Source organism: Narcine bancroftii, chromosome 3 (assembly GCF_036971445.1).
Source record: "Narcine bancroftii isolate sNarBan1 chromosome 3, sNarBan1.hap1, whole genome shotgun sequence".
Taxonomy (NCBI): domain Eukaryota; kingdom Metazoa; phylum Chordata; class Chondrichthyes; order Torpediniformes; family Narcinidae; genus Narcine; species Narcine bancroftii.
In genome coordinates this window covers 24257974-24279515 of record NC_091471.1, presented here as the reverse complement: position 1 = coordinate 24279515, position 21542 = coordinate 24257974, and the positions used below count along the sequence as shown (strand labels likewise).

The following is a 21542-nucleotide window of genomic DNA, read 5'->3' as shown; positions in this document are numbered from 1 at the left end:
ATTAAAAGGAATCATTTGTGGGTGTCCAGCGAACAACAAATCTCTCTCTGAAAACTGACAAGAACCTTCCTGAGTGGTAACCATTTACCTTTCAAGCACCAAAGCCTGGTGAACTTCATAAATGTTAAATTCTTTGCATAGTATAAGAATTACCTACAACCAGTAAATTTGAAGGAATGAGAAGTGAGATTGGACTGTGAATCAAATAACTTTTTAAAACTTGCACACACATTACATACACATGCACTTAGAAGAGGGTTAAGTTTGTGGTGATATGTAATTACACCACTAGATCACCAGGGGTCATCCCAGTGACCTTGTATATAAAGCATTCCAGAGCTACAGTCTAGCCTTCCAGGTTCATCTTGCAGAGAGACAAGATCTCTTAGTGTACATATTAGTTTATTAAAGCTGTCTTATACTCGCACTGCTGGTGTGGTTATTGTCAGTACAAAGTTAGCTTAGTTAAGTTAATACTGATACATTAAAGTTTGATCCTGTTTTCATGTTAAAAGATAATTAAAAGCAACTTTTGTTTAAGTAACTATTTGTCTTGGGTGAATTTCTATTGTTGCTGGGATTTGGGGTCCTCTTGGGTCATAACAATAAAAATATAAATATTCAGTAAAAAATAACTGCAAAATAAAAGTCCTTAAATAAGCCTCTGGTGTAATTTGTTGTTCAATGAATATATAAAAATTTTAGGCACGTTAATTTTCTTGATCTTGTTGTCATAGCTTGAGCAGAAAAGATGCTGATTTGATCAGTTATAAAAAGGTTGGTAACATGAAAACTGTTACAAGAAACAAATGGGTTCCTCTGCTTACATAAGAACATAAGAAATAGGAGCAGGAGTCGGTCATCCGGCCCATCGAGCCTGCTCTGACCTTCAATAAGATCATGACTGCTCTGACCATTGACTCAGCTCCACCTACCTGCCTTTTCCTCATATCCTTTAATTCCTTTTTTATGTAAATATCTATATAACTCAACCTTAAATATGTCTAATGAAGCAGCCTCAACCACTTCCCTGGGCAGAGAATTCCACAGATTCACTACTCTCTGGGAAAAACAGTTTTTCCTCATCTCTGTCTTAAATCTACTTCCCTGAATCTTGAGGCTGTGTCCCCTAGTTTGTTTCATACCAACCAGTGAAAACAATTTTCCTGCCTCTATCTTATCTATCCCTTTCATAATTTTATATATGTTTCTATAAGATCTCCTCTCATTCTTCTGAATTCAAGACAGTATAATCCCAGGTGACTTAGTCTCCTCTCATAGATCAACCCCCTCATCTCCAGGATCAACCTGGTGAACCTCTTCTGGCCAGTATATCCTTCCTCAAGTATGGAGACCAGAACTGCATACAGTACTCCAGGTGTGGCCTCAGCAGTACCTTGTAGATTTGCAGCATGACCTCCCTGCTCTTGAATTCAATTCCTAGAGAGATGAAGGTCAATGTTCCATTTGCTTCCTTAATAACCTGTTGAATCTGCAACCCGACTTTTTGCAATTCATGAAGAAGCACTCCCAAGTCCTGCACTGCAGTATGCTGCAGTTTTTCAACATTTAACTCATAATTTGCTCTTCTATTTTTCCTACCAAAGTGGATGACCTCGCATTTACCAATATTGTACTCCATTTGCCAGACCTTTGCCCACTCACCTAACTTAACTAAATCCTCTGCAGCCTCTCCACATCCTCTGTACAATTTGCTTTTTCACTCAATTTAGTATCATCCGCAAACTTGGCTACACTACACCCTGCCTCCTCTTCCAAATCATCGATGTAAATGGTGAACAGCTGTGGGCCCAGCAACAACCCCTGCGACACCCCACTCACCACTGTCTGCCCATCAGAAAAAACACCCATTTATCCCGACTCTCTGCCTTCTGTCAGTTAACCAATTCTCAATCCATGCCAATATACTTCCTCCGACTCCATTCATCTTTATCTTATTGATAAGTGTCTTGTGCATCACCTTATCAAATCCCTTCTGGAAATCCAAATATACATCAACCTGTTCGCCTCTATCAACTGCACCCATTATATCCTCAAAGAACTCCAGCAAGTTTATCAAACAAGACCTGCCCTTTCTGAATCCATGCTGTGTCTGCCTGATGGAACCCCTTTGTTCTGAATGTCTTGCTATTTCATCCTTAATGACAGTTTCAAGCATTTTCCCGACTATAGTCGTTAATCTAACTGGCCAATAGTTACCCACCTTCTGCCTACATCCCTTTTTAAAAAGTGGCGTGACATTTGCTGTATTCCAATCTGCTGGGACCTGCCAGAATCTAGAGAATTTTGGTAAATGACTATCAACGCATTGACTATAACTCCCGCCATTTCCTTCAGTACCCTGGGATGCATCCCATCAGGACCAGGGGATTTGTCCGCTTTCAGTCCTATTAGTTTTCTCATCATTATCTCTTTTGTAACAATTATTTCATCTTTGGCATTGGACATTGCTGTGAGTTGTGCAATATTAAGATCACAAGACCAGAAGAGGAAGGATCAGAATGAGGCCATGCTGCCCATTGAGTCTGCTATGAAAAGGGTCAGACGCAACACTGACCCCTGCAGAACACCACTAGTCACCAGCATTCAGTCAGAAAGGAACACTTTATTCCCATTCTTTACTTCTGCCGACCAGGTAATCTTTTATCCATGCTGTTACATTTTCTGTAATATTATGAGCTCCTATTTTATTTGGCAGCCTCATGTGCAGCACCTATTCAAAGCTGTTCTAAACATCCAAATAAACATCATCCACTGACCCTCTTTTGTCTGCCCTGTTCAGAACTTGTCAAGTAAAATTTTCCCTGAAGGAAACTATTCATTGCCAGTGATGGTGGTAAACAAATACCCTTCCTAATCCACCTGAGATTTTACAGTGGGAGATCTTTGACTTTGGTAATGTGTGGACAATGAATGAGCATCCACAAAAATGCTGGACCTCAATTCTTTTCACAAGGTTTGCTTCCTGAAAAAATTTGGGATCATGATAGACAACTTCAAGCTGAACACAAAGATAATTTCAGATTTGCTGTATCATGCAGGAAGTTGGAGGAACATTAAATTAACTTTTATTGAATTTCACATGTTTAATCACATACTGTACCTCTGAGCCAAGATCTCAGCTTGACTGCACATGTTGCACAACAAATGTGAGGAGCCCAAGGTTTATCTGGATCATCAATTTTACAACTGAAGTAGAGCTCATAGGCCTTCTTAGTAAGTGTAGTCTTGCTGTGTCTTTGAGCTGTAAGTGTACACTCGCCACATATGTAACAGAAGGTATGGTACTTGTTGCAACATTGATGAGATATTTCTGCCGTGTTGAATCTTCCTAAAGACTTTGAATTCAGGTGGTAAGTCCCAGAATCTTTCCGACTACCTGGGATTTCAGGAAGTGATCATGCAAGTGGTCAATGAAGATTTCAACAGAGTTCTCTACTCAAGAAGAAAGAAATAGAACCTCCTGTCCTTAAGTAAGGATGGGTCATGAGCCCATTATTCAGCAGTGCATGTAAACTGTTAAGAAATCCGGCATTACTGCCACCTGCAATGACCCAGAGTCCAAGACCATCTCGACAAACAGTGGTCAATGACGCCTCATTTCATCATTGCTCTTCAGAAGCCTAACACCTTGGGCAGTGGGAATCGGTCTGCGGCTTTTGAGGTAGACCTTACCCTTTCTCTTTGAGGGGTTCCATTTCTCTGGCCCTACTCTGCTGCTCCAGTTGAGCTAGAGGTCCAGTGAGTCTTCCATTAATGTTCCTAAATTTATTGCGATCTCCATGTTCGACCAAATTCCCCGCAGGAATTTCAACTCATCACCCTTGCACAATCCAACTAACACCTACCCCCCTTAACAACCCAAGTAATGAACTTTCCTTGAAACAGGACAAGTACAGTGACTGACTTCCAGACAGAAATGTGTACGGATCCCCCTGAGTGTCAATTATGCATCAATGCATAATTTTCACCAACACTAGAGTGAGGAGCAGCAAATAACTTAAGAGTCGGAGTCACAGGCTTTTATTCACAATGGACAAAGGACCTCATCTTGTTCCGTAACCCGGGCTTTCTGGGAAAGGGTCAAGGTGTTAGAGGCTTTATACAAGGTCAAAGAAGGAGGGGCCACAGTTCCAGTCACAGGATGGGGTGGAGCCAGGTAGTCAGGAAAACACCACATCACCTCTTGTTTTTTTGAATTGTCCAGCGGGGTGATGAGACACACAAAGTCTTACAGGTTAAGCCGGTCTGGTGGCTTGGTCTTCCATACTGACCGGCAGAACATTGCTTGTTGGATTGGGGCTGGGGACGCTGTCTCATCCCAGACCTCTAGTGCAGTGTCGACCTGTGTGGCTCGATGGCTTGGCCAGAGTGACTGGGGTAGGGGGAGGGAGCAACAGTATGTATTGCGTATCCGTGGAAGGAGTGGGGGGGGTGCTTCTTGGTGGGTATGCTCCTCGGGGATCCCCATGTGTGCGAGGTCACGGATGGAGAATGTTTCCTCGTGCTTATCTGGGTAGGCCAGGTATGCGTATAGGGGGTTTGCGAAGAGGAGCTGAACCCTTTCGAACAGGGGGTCAGTTTTATGATCCCTCATGTGTTTTTGTAGCAGGACCGGCCCTGGAGACCTCAGCCAAGAGGGGAGGGTAGGGTAGTCCCTGAATCAGACTTGCTGGGGAAGGAGAAAATTCTTTCATGAGGAGTAACATTAGATAATCAGGAATACAGCAGTTCACCACACAAAGGACATCCATTTAAGGTGAGGGGAGGATAGTTTGGGGGTGATGTCAGAGGAAAGTTTTTTTGGTTAGAAAGTGGTGGGTGGGTAGTGCCAGAGGTGGTGGTGGAGGCTGGTACAATAGGGACATTTTAAAAGATAGACACATGGATGCAAGATAAATAAGTTATGGATATGAGGTAGGTAAAAATTAGATGATTGTTTACATATAGGTTTACATAGGTTGCCATATCGGTGGGCTGAAGGGCCTGAACTTTGCTGTAATGTTCTATGTTCTAGAAGGTGTCACCGTTGCACGTGAATTGATACTATCTCCTTTTACACTTGTCCATATAGTGGTGCAGAAGAACGCTTTCTAAAAATGTGTTCAGAAAATGTGGAGTTCATACTTTGGAGAAAAGCTCAGGCCTGTAGCATTGGTTATGTATCTTTATATAAAGGTAAAGGTAAAGATTTTGTTGGTTTTCGTGTCAGATACAGCAATGAGCTCTCTGAACCCTTCTCCATTAACAATGGCGTGAAGCAAGGCTGTGTTCTCGCACCAACCCTCTTTTCAACCTTCTTCAGCATGATGCTGAACCAAGCCATGAAAGACCCCAACAATGAAGACGCTGTTTACATCCGGTACCGCACGGATGGCAGTCTCTTCAATCTGAGGCGCCTGCAAGCTCACACCAAGACACAAGAGAAACTTGTCCGTGAACTACTCTTTGCAGACGATGCCGCTTTAGTTGCCCATTCAGAGCCAGCTCTTCAGCGCTTGACGTCCTGCTTTGCGGAAACTGCCAAAGTGTTTGGCCTGGAAGTCAGCCTGAAGAAAACTGAGGTCCTCCATCAGCCAGCTCCCCACCATGACTACCAGCCCCCCCACATCTCCATTGGGCACACAAAACTCAAAACGGTCAACCAGTTTACCTATCTCGGCTGCACCATTTCATCAGATGCAAGGATCGACAATGAGGTAGACAATAGACTCGCCAAGGCAAATAGTGCCTTTGGAAGACTACACAAAAGAGTCTGGAAAAACAACCAACTGAAAAACCTCACAAAGATAAGCGTATACAGAGCCGTTGTCATACCCACACTCCTGTTCGGCTCCGAATCATGGGTCCTCTACCGGCATCACCTACGGCTCCTAGAACGCTTCCACCAGCGTTGTCTCCACTCCATCCTCAACATCCATTGGAGCGCTTTCATCCCTAACGTCGAAGTACTCGAGATGGCAGAGGTCGACAGCATCGAGTCCACGCTGCTGAAGATCCAGCTGCGCTGGGTGGGTCACGTCTCCAGAATGGAGGACCATCGCCTTCCCAAGATCGTGTTATATGGCGAGCTCTCCACTGGCCACCGTGACAGAGGTGCACCAAAGAAAAGGTACAAGGACTGCCTAAAGAAATCTCTTGGTGCCTGCCACATTGACCACCGCCAGTGGGCTGATATCGCCTCAAACCGTGCATCTTGGCGCCTCACAGTTCGGCGGGCAGCAACCTCCTTTGAAGAAGACCGCAGAGCCCACCTCACTGGCAAAAGGCAAAGGAGGAAAAACCCAACACCCAACCCCAACCAACCAATTTTCCCCTGCAGCCGCTGCAACCATGTCTGCCTGTCCCGCATCGGACTTGTCAGCCACAAACGAGCCTGCAGCTGACGTGGACTTTTACCCCCTCCATAAATCTTCGTCCGCGAAGCCAAGCCAAAGAAAGAAAGAAAGGTAAAGATGTAATGACTACTTCGGTAGAGCTACTAAATGAACACACAAACACCGGGTTACATGCTTCTTTTATATCTATGTGCTTGCAGCCGGTCAGCGGGGATGGCAGGTTTAAATTAAACACAGTGGGGGCCCCGCGCCCTCTAGAAGGAGGCACAGCGAACAAACGTACCATCACTCAGCATGCAGCACCATGTGCGTGGGGTCCATTAACCAGGGGAGTACCTAGCGGTCCGGCCTGCGGCTCCACGTGTTTGCTGAAGAGCTGCGCTGGCGATGGTTCGTGATACTGCACTGTGCACCACTACAAAGGGTCCATTTAGAATGTAACACACATGAAATTCATTAACTTTAAAGCAGACAAAGAGTCACCACTTTCGCCCCTCACAGAAACCTACACCACCTGGTATTCCTAGGCGGTCTCCCCTCCAAGGACTGACCAGGCCTGAGCCTGCTTAGCTTCCGAGATCAGACACCTTCAGGCCTATATGAACTCTGCGGGACCTACTGAGTTGCTGCAGCAGTTCTGTGGTTTAACTTTGTAAAATATGGACAAGGTTGTCTGTACTGAAATGTTTTAGTCCAACTGCATTTGTTCCTGGACTGATAAGTAAATTAAGAGTCAATCTCATTGGTGCATCTGGAGTTACATATCTCGCAAAGATTGAGATAGGCAGAATATTTCTTACCCTGAGGGAAATCAGTGAATGAGACAGGTTTTTATGACAATCTCATAGCTTCCAAGTATGTTTTGGAGTAATGGCTTCAATTTAAATTCCTGAGTGCTGAGATGAGACAGCTCGTGTAATGTGTCACATTACTAGATCCACTCTGCACACACAGTCTTTTCCTCCCACTGAAGTTGTTTGACCCACTGAGTTCCTCCAGCACGTTGTATGATGCTCCAAAATCCAGCATCTACAGCCTCCTATGTCTTCAGTTAGATGCACTGTATTGGGAGAATGGCAGGATAGATCACAGCTGCCATTCTCTGTGCACCGTGTGACTGCCACTATGTCATCCTCTGCCCTTTCCACCATCTACTACGTGATCCCACCACTCGACATATATTCCCATCTCCTCCTCTCTCCACCTTCCACAGGGACCACTCCCTCTGTGACTCCCTTGTCCCTCCCTTCCCACCAATTGGTTCCCCTTGCCACCTACCCCTGTAACCACATTCATACCTCCTCCCTCATCACCATTCAGGGCCTCAAACAGTCCTTCCAAGCGAAGCAATACTTCACCTGTGAACCTGCCGGGGTCATTTACTGCACCCAGTGCTCCGGTTGTGGCCTCCTCTACATCGAATGGACTGGGCGCAGATTGGGAGATGGCTTCATTAAGCACCTCAGCTGTGCCTACTACAATAGCTAGGATGTTCCAGTGGCCACCCATTTCAATTCCCCATTCCATTCCATTCCCTTGCTGACATGTCTGCCCTTAGTCCATGTTCTGCCAGAATGAGATAACCCATAAATTAAAGGTGTAACACCTCATATTCTGTCTGGGCACCCTCCAACCAGATAACATTAACATTGACTACTTTGGTTTCCATTAGACTCCCCCCCCCACCCCCCCATCTTTACCCATGTCTTCTTTCCTCTTGCTCTATCCCAGTCTCTCCCTTTCCTTTTACTACTGCCCCTTTTCACAGAGCCAAATTAATTTTCACCTTTCCTCTCTCCAGTCCGCTTATCATATCTGTTTGCCTGTTCTCCTCCTCCTCCTCCTATTCTTCCCCTCTTTCCTGTGCCTTTAATACAGACGTCTGCCATTTTTTACTCATACATTAAGGAAAGGCTCAGGCCTGAAACATTGATAATTTACCTCCTATGGATGCAGCGAGACCAGCATCACTGTTCCTTGTCTACAATCACAGTGCCTGCAGACTTTTGTGTTTCACTCCATGGCAACTTTATATTCTCCTTCTTATGGTCAAAGATGATCGATACTGGTCTGACACAGTGGAAGCTTCTAAGTAAGCAGGCTTCTGCTCTGAAAAATCCGCGGAATGTATTCTGGAAGTTAAGGAGACGAAGGTGCATTCCTTGAGAAATGTAAAGGGAGGATCAGGAGAAGGTTTCTATTGCAGACTTTTTGGTTATCAGAACCTGTGAGTGATTATATTCAACTAAGAGATGGACCAGCATTAATTGCCCTTATGAAGGTGATGAGGAGATGCCTTCTTGAATCAATGGCATAGTTCGTGGAGCTGCGCATTGTTCCAACAACTGGTGTTCCTGACCTCCAGTGCTGTCTGTGTGGAGTTCTTCCAGGTTATTTAAGGAATAGTTGGATAGGTATATGGACGAGGGAGGTATGGAAGGTTATCAGCTGGGTGCAGGTCAATGGGACTAGGTGCGAGAAGGTGTTCGGTATGGACCCGAAGGGCCAAACTGGCCTGTTTCTGTGCTGTAATTGTTAAAGGATATCACTGTTTGGGGCAATCACATATATGTCCTTATCCCAGAACCCTTGCAGAGAGATCAGAGCTACAGTTTCAGATCAATGAGCTTTCATCAGATTTCTTTTTATTTATAACATGGTAAAAGTTGATTCCGGCCATTGAAGCTCAATTACTTCTAATTAACCTACAACCCCAAACAGTTGGAGGGTGGGAGGAAACCAGAACACCCAGGGAAAACCCATGCAAGTTACGAGAAGAACGTACGAACCCCTTATACACAGCACTGGATTTGCATCCGGGTCACTGGCATTATAATAGTGTTGCATTAACCGCTATGGTAACTGTGCCGCCATTTCCATCCCTGTTCCAATGAAAGGTCATATCCTAAAAGCTTAGCTCCATTTCTCACTTCTGAATTTTCAGTTTATATTATGGACTTCCAATGTCTAAAGTTTTTTGGTTTTGTTCCAATTCCATTAACTTCAAAAAGTCACATCAAGAAAAATTGAAGTACTGACATTTTAAAAGAAAAAAATGAAAATGAGACTTGTTCAAATACTACCTTCTGTGGATTAGAAGTGTTAAAATGAGTGGCTAGAGACTCAGAACACTTTGATGCAACATTGGAAATCACAGGAGAGTTTTCTAATGGTGGTCACATGGTATACCCAGAACACATGAAATTATCACAAACAAACTGAAAATACTATAGTTAGTTCCATCAATCATTCGTGGTCACCAATGTCACATAATTAACCAGATGTTTTTAGCTTATTTAGAGTTTACTGCTAAAGGTATTAATCCTGAGGCAGGGACTCGTCACGAAGCTATAATGGCACTGGTTCACCACAGCTTACAATTAAATAAAGAATATACTCACTCCTTTCTTTTAGCACAGCATGAAGTCGACTTTCCTTATTATTCACTAGACACAACATTGCATTCTTCAACTCCCCAAACACTGCCCAACTAAAGTCCTCTGACTTTCTCATTGGCTAACCGCCACATGGGTGGTCCTGACATTCTCACTCTCCTCCTCCTGCATCTGAGATTCATCACCCGCATACTGACGCTTAACACAACTACGCATGAGCGTTATTACCCCCACATGTCGCATTGCTTACGTCATCAGCGGTGGCTGGTACTGCTCTCGATGAGGGTAAGTACGCGACTGCGACAAAACCACCCGAGTTTCTCCAGCAGTTTTATTTTGCTTCCAGATTCCACTAAGTGTGTCACTCACCAATTTGATAAAATGGCTGTAATTACAAGTAGTTTGAGTCAGCTAGTTCTTGAGACATTCAGATTCGGAAGGAGAAACAAAATGGACAGCAGTGCATTGGCCCACATTCCTGCACCTTGAGACAATGGAATGGATAACATAAAACCTTGTATAGAGGCTTAATTTTGCCTACATCATTTTGTTTAACAGACATTTTCATGAGACTATTTCAGAGATTAGAAGAGAGAGTGCCCCTGTGTCGAAGATATCATTAATCACTCCACTGGTCTCAATAATTAAATAGATGGTGTGGATATTCATCAAGTTGCTCTTTGTGGAAGTGTAATGTGTGTCATGTAGAATCACAGAACACTGTAGCACAGGAATAGGTCCTTCGGCTCATCTAGTCCATGCCGAACTATTTATTCCACCCAGTCCCATCGACTTGCACCCAGAGCATAGCCCCTCATTCTCCTTCCATCCATGTACCAATTTCTCCTAAATGTCAAAATTGTACCAGCATCCACCATCTCCACTGGCAGCTCGTTTCGCACCCTCACCACCCACTGATTGAAGAAGTTCTTCCAATGTTCCCCTTAACCATTTCACCTTTCACTCGCAACCCATGCCCTCCTGTTCTTCTCTCATCAAACCTCAGTGGAAAAAAGCCTATTTGCATTTATTCTCTCCGTACCCCTCATAATTTTGTGCACCTCTTTCAAAGGTCATTTGGGTGTAATTGTGTGGCACGGGTTGGTGGGCCGAAAGAGCCTGTTACCATGCTACATGTCTAAATTTAAATTGTGCCAGAGATCACAGAAACTAAGGGGGGAGTGGTAAGGGAGGGGATTACTGGAAATTGGAGAAATGAATGTTGATGCTGTCTGATTGGAGATTGCCAAGACGGAACATTAAAGTGCTATTCTTCTAATTTGTGAGAACCCAGAATATGGCAGTGACAGACCCAGGGACAGACATGTCACTTTGGGAATGAGAAGTGAATGGGAAAATGGCCAACCATTTTAACGCCTCCTCCAATTCTCAGTAGCCAACTATTTTATTTCCGGTCTGCATGAGATGCATGCAGGCATCTCGATTTCCTTTCACCTCCATCATCGTCTCAAGTGTACATTTGGAACATCATGGTGTTCATGTTGCTGTAATAGCTACGGTTAGTGTTGTAGTTAGCACAACACTCGAGATGGCAGAGGCCGACAGCATCGAGTCCACGCTGCTGAAGATCCAGCTGTGCTGGGTGGGTCACGTCTCCAGAATGGAGGATCATCGCCTTCCCAAGATCGTGTTATATGGCGAGCTCTCCACTGGCCACCGTGACAGAGGTGCACCAAAGAAGAGGTACAAGGACTGCCTGAAGAAATCTCTTGGTGCCGGCCACATTGACCACCGCCAGTGGGCTGATATTGCCTCAAACCGTGCATCTTGGCGCCTCACAGTTCGGCGGGCAGCAACCTCCTTTGAAGAAGACTGCAGAGCCCACCTCACTGACAAAAGACAAAGGAGGAAAAACCCAACACCCAACCCCAACCAACCAATTTTCCCCTGCAACCGCTGCAACCGTGTCTGCCTGTCCCGCATCGGACTTGTCAGCCACAAACGAGCCTGCAGCTGACGTGGACATTTACCCCCTCCTTAAATCTTCGTCCGCGAAGCCAAGCCAAAGATTACCATGCCAGCGAGTTGGGTTTAAATCCAACGCTCTCTGTAAGGAGTTTGTATGTTCTCCTGTGTGGGTTTTTCCCGGGTGCTCCCATTTCCTCCCATCCTCTAAAAACATACAGAATTTGGAGAATACTTGGTTGTCAGTAGGGCAGCACAGGTTTCAATGGTCAGAATCGGATTCTACCATACTATATCATTAAAAATTTCAAATTTTCTCCCATGCTTCACCTTCAATATTTTCAAGATCATTTTCTGTTGAGAAGCATCTGTCTGCTCTTGTTCCAGCTATCGGGCACTTCTCCTTTAAGAAACGAAGACCAAGCATAAAGAATGCAGTTTTACATCTGAAGAATTGAGAGCTATTTTCTTATGCCATAAGCTTCTTGGGAAGTTATGCTCACACAATGGTCCTCTGTTTCATCTGTTGAAATCCAAGCACTGAAAAATAAATGATTTTAACCACAGTTACATTACCATTACATGCAGTGTCAAAGATTACAGATGATGGATCAGTGAGAATTGTAAAAGAAGCAATAAAAACGCAAGAGTTGCAAGGGGGTGTTGAAGTCTGAGAAGAGACATGGATTAATATAACCATATAACCATATAACCACTTACAGCACAGAACAGGCTAGTTCGGCCCCACTAGTCCATGCCGTAACAAATCCCCACCCTCCTAGTCCCACTGACCAGCACCCTGTCCATGCCCCTCCAGTCCTCTCCTCTCCATGTAACTATCCAGTCTTTCCTTAAATGTAACCAATGATCCCGCCTCGACCACGTCTGCCGGAAGCTCATTCCACATCCCTACCACCCTTTGCGCAAAGAAATTTCCCCTCATGTTCCCCTTATAATTTTCCCCCTTCAATCTTAAACCATGCCCTCTAGTTTGAATCTCCCCCACTCTTAATTGAAAAAGCCTATCCACATTTACTCTGTCTGTCCCTTTTAAAATCTTTAACACCTCTATCAAGTCCCCCCTCAATCTTCTACGCTCCAGAGAAAAAAGCCCTAGTCTGCATAACCTTTCCCTGTAACTCAAACCTTGAAATCCTGTCAACATTCTCGTGAACCTTCTCTGTACTCTCTCTATTTTGTTTATATCTTTCCTATAATTTGGTGACCAAAACTGTACACAGTACTCCAAATTTGGCCTCACCAATGCCTTGTACAATTTCATCATAATCTCCCTACTCTTGAATTCAATACTCCGATTTATGAAGGCCTAACCTCCTATGGGGAACTTTGTCAAAAGCTTTACTAAAGTCTAAATAGACAACATCCACAGCTTTCCCTTCATCAACCTTTTTTGTAACCCCCTCGAAAAACTCAATCAGGTTTGTCAAGCATGATCTACCCCTGACAAAACCATGCTGATTACTCCCTATCAATCCCTGTACCTCCAAATATTTGTAAATACCATCCCTCAGAACACTTTCCATCAACTTGCCCACCACAGACGTCAGACTCACGGGCCTATAATTCCCAGGTTTACATTTGGACCCTTTCTTAAACAGCGGAACCACATGCGCCACCCTCCAATCCTTTGGCACCACCCCCATGACCAGTGACATCCTAAATATCTCTGTTAATGGCCCCACTATCTGTCCACAAGCCTCCTTGAGCATCCTTGGGAATATTTTGTCCGGTCCGGGAGATTTATCCACCTTTATCTTTTTCAACACAGCCATCACTAACACCTCGGTTATCCTTATTTGATTCATGACCTCCCCACTACTTTTCTTTACTTCAACTGGTTCAATATTTTTTTCCCTAGTGAATACCGAGGCAAAGAAATCATTCAAAATTTCCCCCATCTCCTCTGACTTCTCACTCAGCCTACCCTCACTATCTACAAGGGGTCCAATTTTATCCCTCACTAATCTTTTACTTTTAATGTACTTATAGAAACCCTTTGCATTTATTCTTACTCTGTCCGCCAAAGCCTCTTCATGCCTTTTTTTGGCCTTTCTAATGATTTTCTTAATCAACTCGGAAATGACACAAGACTCCAGTCGGATTATATACATGCAGAGTTGCTGATGCATTGATGATAGAACATGTTGACCTTCATCCAACTTGATGTGAAGGTGGGAGTAGAAAATAGGTAGCTAAGATTGAACAGATAGCAAAGAGTCAATGCAAATACCTTTTATACCACAGACATATCTGACATTCAGAAATGGGATGATGGCGTGATCATGTTGGAGTATTCCGAATAATTAGATGCCTCATAGAAAGTTCAAGTACCTGACAGTACATATACAACCAGCATTTTCCCAGACCACCATGCACATACAATATCTACTCGTGTAACAGTCAACCCCATGAAAAAGTCGAACTCCCTATTTTTGTCCCCGACCACTGGTCTATCCAAGCTCCCGACACCATGACTGCAAGCACTTGCCTCAAATGCCTGCCCACCAGAGCTCCCAATGCCCGACCACGGATCCTTGCCTCAACCGCCTGTCCATCTGAGCTCCCGAAGCCCTGAACATGGACACCACCCGGTCCCGGCCATGTGATCTCCTGACACCTTGAACAATGGTAGCACTTACTGCAGCCAAGAGTAGTATCCGTGTAAAAGTCGATCCCCCAAATTTGAACTGAAACATTGGTCCCAAAATTGGACTATTCCACGAATAAGTATATACTGTACATACTCACACAATGCACAGCACATAATAATCAAATATGTACTTAAACATATCATACAAAATATTTGGGATGATTTACAGAATATTATTAATCACAGTGTGCAAGGAGAAGCTATTTCCCAGCATGGAAGTCCTTCCTGATGGTAGTATGTCACAGATCCGGTGTGCTGGATGGAAAGGGTTCTCAATGATAAATCAGAAGTGTATATGTGAATCACCTAATTCTTGCCAGAAATATTCAAGATAATTTTGAAGAGTTGTTTGATTATAAATGCATTCCCAAAGTTGACCCAGTGGAGGCAGAGGAAGCAATGAAACCACATTCCAGAGAATTGACTTTCCACTGACATTCCTCAAGTCAGGTGGATACAACACCATGAACATAAGGGCTTTTGATAAGATCAAAGAGAGTCAGCATGAGTTGTGCATAATATAAATAAGTGAATCATTCTTTCTTTTCAAAAAGAGGAATGCAGTGCACTATTTGTAAATTTGTATCAGATGTGCCCACACAGAGAGGTGGGAAACAGGAGAGTTAAATGAACCTGGTTTTTAGAGGATGTCATTCATCTTTAGCATTCTTGATTCTCCCTGACCACTTGGTGTAGCGAGATGAACATAGATCAGCCATTTTCAAACTTTTTTCAGCTATGGACCCCTTGCATACTGCTCTAAGTTTATGGGCCCCCTTCCCTGTACTTCTGACTACATAAACATGTTTTTTTTAATATGTTATGTGAGGTGAAGAAAACAAGAATGTGCTTTGACTGACAAAGATCACACTTTTAGCTGATATTTGAATTGAAATATTTGTTGCCATTTGTGCAGTGAAAAACTTTGTTTTGCACATAATCCAGGCATGTCAACTCACATTTAAGTATAGCAGATTGTGTAATAATAATACCAAAGTACAGGACGTGGTGTTACACTAGTGCAGATATAACATTAAAGACAGAGAGCATGGTGTAAAGAAAAGTCCAGCTAAACAGTGCAAGGCATCACCTTTAACCAGTTCGTCCATTTCAGAATCTGCTCCATCTCTGTCGGTTCATTTTCAGACTCCCTCCTGAATTCGACTGGTAATATCATTGGTTCACTTGCCTGGTGTTGTGATCCTCAGAGGGTCTGTGAATGAAAAGCTGCATATAGCAGAAATCTGAAACAAAAATAAGTGCAAAAATTGGAAGCATTCAACGGGACAGGCAGTGTCTGTGAGAAGAGAAAACAGAGTGCACGCTTAAGGTCAGAGACTCTGAGGTGGAAGAATGGATGTGGCAAAGAAAAGATCTCTGGCAGGGTGGGGGCAGGGTTGCCATGGTGAGATGTGTGGGTAATGAGTTTTGGGCTGATTTCAGCATCTAATCTTTTTTTTGATTTTCATTTACTGTGAATAGAACATTCCTGGGCAAATTTCCACATTACACTGGACAACAAATTTTTTTCAAAAGGTTTGCTTCTTGGAAAAAAAAAAGAAGGGATTATGATAGACGACTTCAAGCTGAACACAAAGATCATTTCAGATTTGCTATATCACATAAACATTAAATTAACTTTTTAAAAATTTAGCGTTGCATTAGTTCAACTTACCTAAAAATGCTGATTTTTGTTTGTACTCAGTATCTGATGCCTCTCGTGTCAGTGTCCCACAATCTTTGGCTTGGCTTCGCGGACGAAGATTTATGGAGGGGGTAAATGTCCACGTCAGCCGCAGGCTCATTTGTGGCTGACAAGTCCGATGCGGGACAGGCAGACACGGTTGCAGCGGTTGCAGGGGAAAATTGGTTGGTTGGGGTTGGGTGTTGGGTTTTTCCTCCTTTGTCTTTTGTCAGTGAGGTGGGCTCTGCGGTGGCAGTATTTGCCCTGATGCATCTTTTCCATGGCCCCAATGTCCTGGTGAAACCTTTCACCATGTTCGTCAATGACTGCACCAGGATCAGCAGGGAAGACGTCCAAGTGCGAGTGGAGAAAATGAATATTCAATCACATGCTGCATTCCATGGCTTTGAATGCTCGATGTGGACTTAAAATATGACAGGACATCACCACGATAGATTATATCTAAAAAACAGAACTTGATAAGGATATTTTAAAGAGATTTCCTTAACCATCAGCCGAAAATCCATAAAATAAACCCAAAAGTGTTCAGGAAGCAAAATTTTTGTTGTTCATTGTTATCAGTAGATGGCAAATCATCACTGACCTAGAACATAGGAGGCAAAGATACTGTATCACTTCAGGCCTGAGCTTTTCACCAAAAGCAGACAGGTACCTCAATAAAAAGGTGGGGGAAGAGGGAAGAAGGGGCAGGGGAAGGAGCACAGGCCATCAGTCAAGAGGCCATAGGTGGACAGGATAAAAAAGCTGAGAACTATTGGGGAGGGGTGGTTTGCTCTGTGAATACAGAGCTGGAGGAAAGGAGATAGTGGGATCGTGAAAGAGAGACAGGTTGTGGGTAGTTGGAGGAAAGGAGACATGGGGATAGAGAAAGAGAAAGACTGGGGGTGGAGGAGCTAATGGAAACTGGAGAATTCTGGTTGGAGGGTACCCAGATGGAATATGAGGTGCTGTTCTTCCAATTTCTGAATGGTCTCATTTTGGCAGTACATGAGAGCATGGATAGAATGGGAATTAGAATGGGTGGTGACCGGAAGATCCCTGCTATTACAGCAGACAGGGTGAAGGTGCTCAATGAAACAATCTCTCAGTTCGTGTCCAGGTCTCCGATGTAGAGGAGGGCACAATGGGTGTATCGGATGCAGTAGATGACACCTGCAGATTCAGGGGCCCCGAATGGTGTTGAGGGAGGAGCAGTGGGCGTAAATATAGCATTTCTTGCTGTGATTACTAAGGGAGCAGTACTATGGGAGCAATTGGTGGGAAGGGAGGAGTAGATGAGATGGGAATGTTCCCTGTGGAAGGTGCAGATGGGATGAGAAGGGATGAGGAGGTCTGGTGATGGGATCACGTTGTAGGTGGCAGAAATTGCAGTGTTAGATGTTAGATGAGGGGGCTGGTGAGGTATGTGAGGACAAGGGGAATCCAGCCCTTGTTGCATCTGGGGGTGGAGGGGACCAGGCAGATGTGTAGGAAATGGAGGAGATGTGGTTAAGGGCTGAATTGATGGTAGTAGTGGGAAACCCATATGCTTTGAAGAAGTAGCACATCTTGAATGATCTAGCATGGAAGACCTCATCCTGGGAATAGATGCAAGAGAGATGGAGGGATTGAGAGAAAGGTACAGGGTACAGGGTGTTAAGAGATACAGTCAAGGTAACAGTGGGAGTTGGTGGGTTTGTAGAAAATGCCTGTCAAGAGTTTGTCTCCTGAAATAGGGACAGAGAAGTAGAGAAGGGGGAAAGTGTTGTCAGAGATGGACTAAGTAAATTTGAGGTCATGGTGGAAGTTGGCAGCAAAGTGGATAAATTTGACGAGCCCATCATGGGTACATGAGGCAGCACCAATGTAGTCATCAATGGAGTGGAGGAAGACCTGAGGAGCCTTGCCTATGTAGGCTGTTTACCACTGCTATTTGCTTCCTGCTGCTTAACCAGGCTTCTACCCACGCTGATCTACTATCTCCTGTACTCTGAGCTCTTACTTTGTAAAGTAATCTTTTGCAAAGACTCAAAGGTACGAAATTTTGGTAAAGAATAAAGAGACACTGATGAGCAGACAGCCAGAAAAAAGTAATTAATCCTCTAGTTAGGATTTTGCTGGTAATTTAAGGTACAGTCCAACTCTCAGATACACACGAGAAACTGCAGATAGTGGAATCTGCAGCAAAAAAATTAATAGTCTACTGGAGGATCTCAGTGGATCGAGCAGCATCAAGGGGAGTCTGCTACCATGGCCATCCTTGCCACATCAACACTATGCAGACCTTTAGCATTTGGAATGCCTCCAAGAAGACCCCTCATGGAGTACAGTCCAAGAGATGAGAATCATTCCTCATATGCTAACCCTTTCATTCCTGGAAATATTCTAGTAAATCTTCTCAGAATCAGAGTTGCCCAAAATAGAGTCTTGGAGCTATTCAGAAGAAGAATTGAACTAAAATCTAAATTTGACTTTCTTTCGACACACCCGATAGAACAACAGATTTTAAGAACTAAAGACCAATTTTATATTCATGAGAGATGTCCGGTAAACTGTTGACTGAACAATTGAAAGCAGTGTTGGCTAATAAGAAAATTAATAAGATAGGTCTTCCTGATGGTACTACTACTACCGATCAATCCAAAATAAATAATATTGTAAAAGATTTCTATGCTAATTTAATTCCTCTGAATTTAATAATGAACACAATTTAATGAATGAATTTTTAAACAATTTAAATATACTAATAATTTCTCAGGAAAATAAAGAATGTCTATAAGCTCCAATTTCACAAGAAGAATTGCATAAAACAGATTTTCATTACAATCAAGTAAAGCTCTGGGCCGAATCTTTATCCAATAGAGTTTTACCAAACATTTTCAAAATAACTAGTCCCACATTTAAACTTGGTATTAAATAACTCTTTCCAGGAAGGAAAATTACCTCCTTTTAATGAAGCAGCTATTTTGGTGATCTTAAAAAAGGGCAAAGACTCAGAGATTTGAGCATCTTACAGACCGATCTCCTTCATGTTAAGATTTTATCTAAAGTTTTAGCATACCAATTGGAGAATCTTACCAGGTCTAATAAACTTGAACCAAACAGGTTTTTATTCAAAATAGGCTTTCTTATTATAATATCGAGATTACTGAATATCATGTAAATACCTTCTACTCATAACAATTAATGTATTTTATCCTTAGATGCTGAAAAAAGCACTCAACAGAGTAGAATGGGAATATTTATTTCCACCCTAGTAAAATTTAATTTTGGCCCAGCTTTTATACATTAGATAAAACATTTATATACATCTCCAATGGCCTCAATTTGTACCATCCCCGAGTTATCCATACTGAATATACTTTCACTACTTTCTTGATTTAGCAGATTCACTGATTATATGATCAATCTTCATAAGACAAATATTACCACTAAAGGGTGCACTGGAATTTATTCTAGATATCCATTCAAAGTAGTGAATGAACAATTTAAATACATAGGCATTATTATAACTAAGAATTAAAAAAAAATCTTTTTAAAGAAAACTACACTTTTAGCCAACCAAACCAAATCAATTCTTAAGGAAGGTCACCCTCCCCCTATTGACTATGATTGGTCGGATTAATTTGATTAAAATGAATATTCTATCAAAATTTTTATACCTCTTTCAATCACTGCCGATATTTATTCCTAAATCCTTTTTTGACAATTTCAAATCAATTATTATGTTATATATATGCAAAGCAAGAAACCTAGATTGAATAAAAGGTATCTTCAGAACACTAGAAATTTTTTACAACTAGGCTTTAAATATGAAATATGTTACTTTTGTTGCACACTGAAAAGACGGATGGATATTCTAATTCGATTGAGATGGAGTTAAAAACCCTCAGAAATACCACCCTATAGGCAGTACTGGGGTCATCTTTACCTATCTCTATTAAAAAAGTGACAAAGAACTTAACAATGACACAAAGATTGAAGAAAAAAATTTGGATTTAAAGGATTTATAGCTACAAGTCCTCTAATATCTAATTTATTTCAACCAGCTATTTTAGATGCTGGTTTTCAAGAATGAAAATTTTTAGGAATGAATAGTTTTAAAGATCTTTTTATACAGCAACATTTTATATCACTTCAACAATTGGGGATGATATTTAACCTGTCAAATAGACATTATTTCATATACTTTCAAATTCGACATTTTGTTTGCTTTTAATATTTCTTACCCTTCCTGACCCAAATTTTATCGATGTACTCTTCAAATTACAATTTTCTCATAAAGGCATGATATCTGCTTTATATTATAAACTATTGAATATGAAAGCAATTTCTTTATGTGGAACTAAAACTGATTGGGAGATTGATCTGAATATCTCTTTCTCAGAAGAAGAATGGATTTCAATTTTGGGCCTGATTTACGATTCATCATTGTGCGCTGGGCATAGAATAATTCAATTCAAAATGGTACATCATGTAAATTTCTCCAAAGTTAAACTTTCTCGAATTTATTCTGATATTAGTTTACTTTTTGACAAATGTAAAATTTTCAATGCCTCTGTTACATGGACTTGCTCTAATTTGCAAAAATATTGGATTGACATTTTTAGAACTTTTTCAACTCAATTTAGGATCAATTTAGATCAATGCCTGGCAATTGCACTATTTGCTTTTTCTAAAGATATAAATATTATTTTATCTTCTAATCAAAGACAAGTTATAGCATTCTCCACTTCATTAGCAAGGAGAACAATTCTGTTAAAATGGAAAGATGAGTTGTCAACCTTCTATAGGAGCTCTGTCAAGAATGTGCTATGGAATGGTTACTGCAGTGAAATGGATTGGAGGCCAATCCAGAGGACCATAAGAGTGGAAGAGAGGATCACATGAGTCTCCCTCCCCCCCTATTGAGGTGATCTATCGGGATTATTGTTTGAAGATGGCATGCAAAATAATTGATGGCCTCTTCCATCCTGTACTCAGTATCTTTCAGCTGTTCCCATTGGGGAAGAGATACAGGAGTATCAGAGCCAGCACTACCAGGCTGAGGAAGAGCTTCTTCTCACAGTCAGTGAAAATGCTGAATGACCAAAAGAACTGCTCACACTAACCATCCGAGACTCTCATATGTACGAAACATTATTTATTTATTTGTATAGTTAAAAGACTTCTCCTGCAGGTGTACTGTTTGGCTGCATGTGAGTTATGTCTGCTTGTGTGTCTATATGTTTTGCACCAAGGACTGGAGAACTCTGTTTCATTGGGTAGTACATGTACAATCAGATGATGATGAACTTGACTTGACTTGATGTGTGGAACCTTGTCGAAGGTCTTTTGAAAGTCCAAATGCATAGCATCCACTGCATCTCCTCTATCTATCCTACTAGTGATCACTTCAAAAAATTGTAATTGGTTTGTCAAGCATGATTTTCCTTTAAGGAAACCATGCTGACTTGGGGATATCACTCCAGGTATTCCATAACCTCATCCTTGACAATGCACTCCAA

At 42.4% G+C, this 21542-nt stretch overlaps 1 long non-coding RNA gene across 1 annotated transcript; it reads right to left on the bottom strand.

Moving 5' to 3' along the window:
- Window positions 1-8987: 8987 nt before the first annotated feature.
- LOC138756069 (uncharacterized) lies at window positions 8988-15667 on the bottom strand. Its single transcript, XR_011352717.1, has 2 exons — window positions 15442-15667; window positions 8988-12220 (listed from the first exon to the last, which is right to left on the bottom strand). It is a non-coding gene; the product is annotated as an uncharacterized lncRNA (long non-coding RNA).
- Between the last annotated feature and the right edge of the window lie 5875 nt (window positions 15668-21542).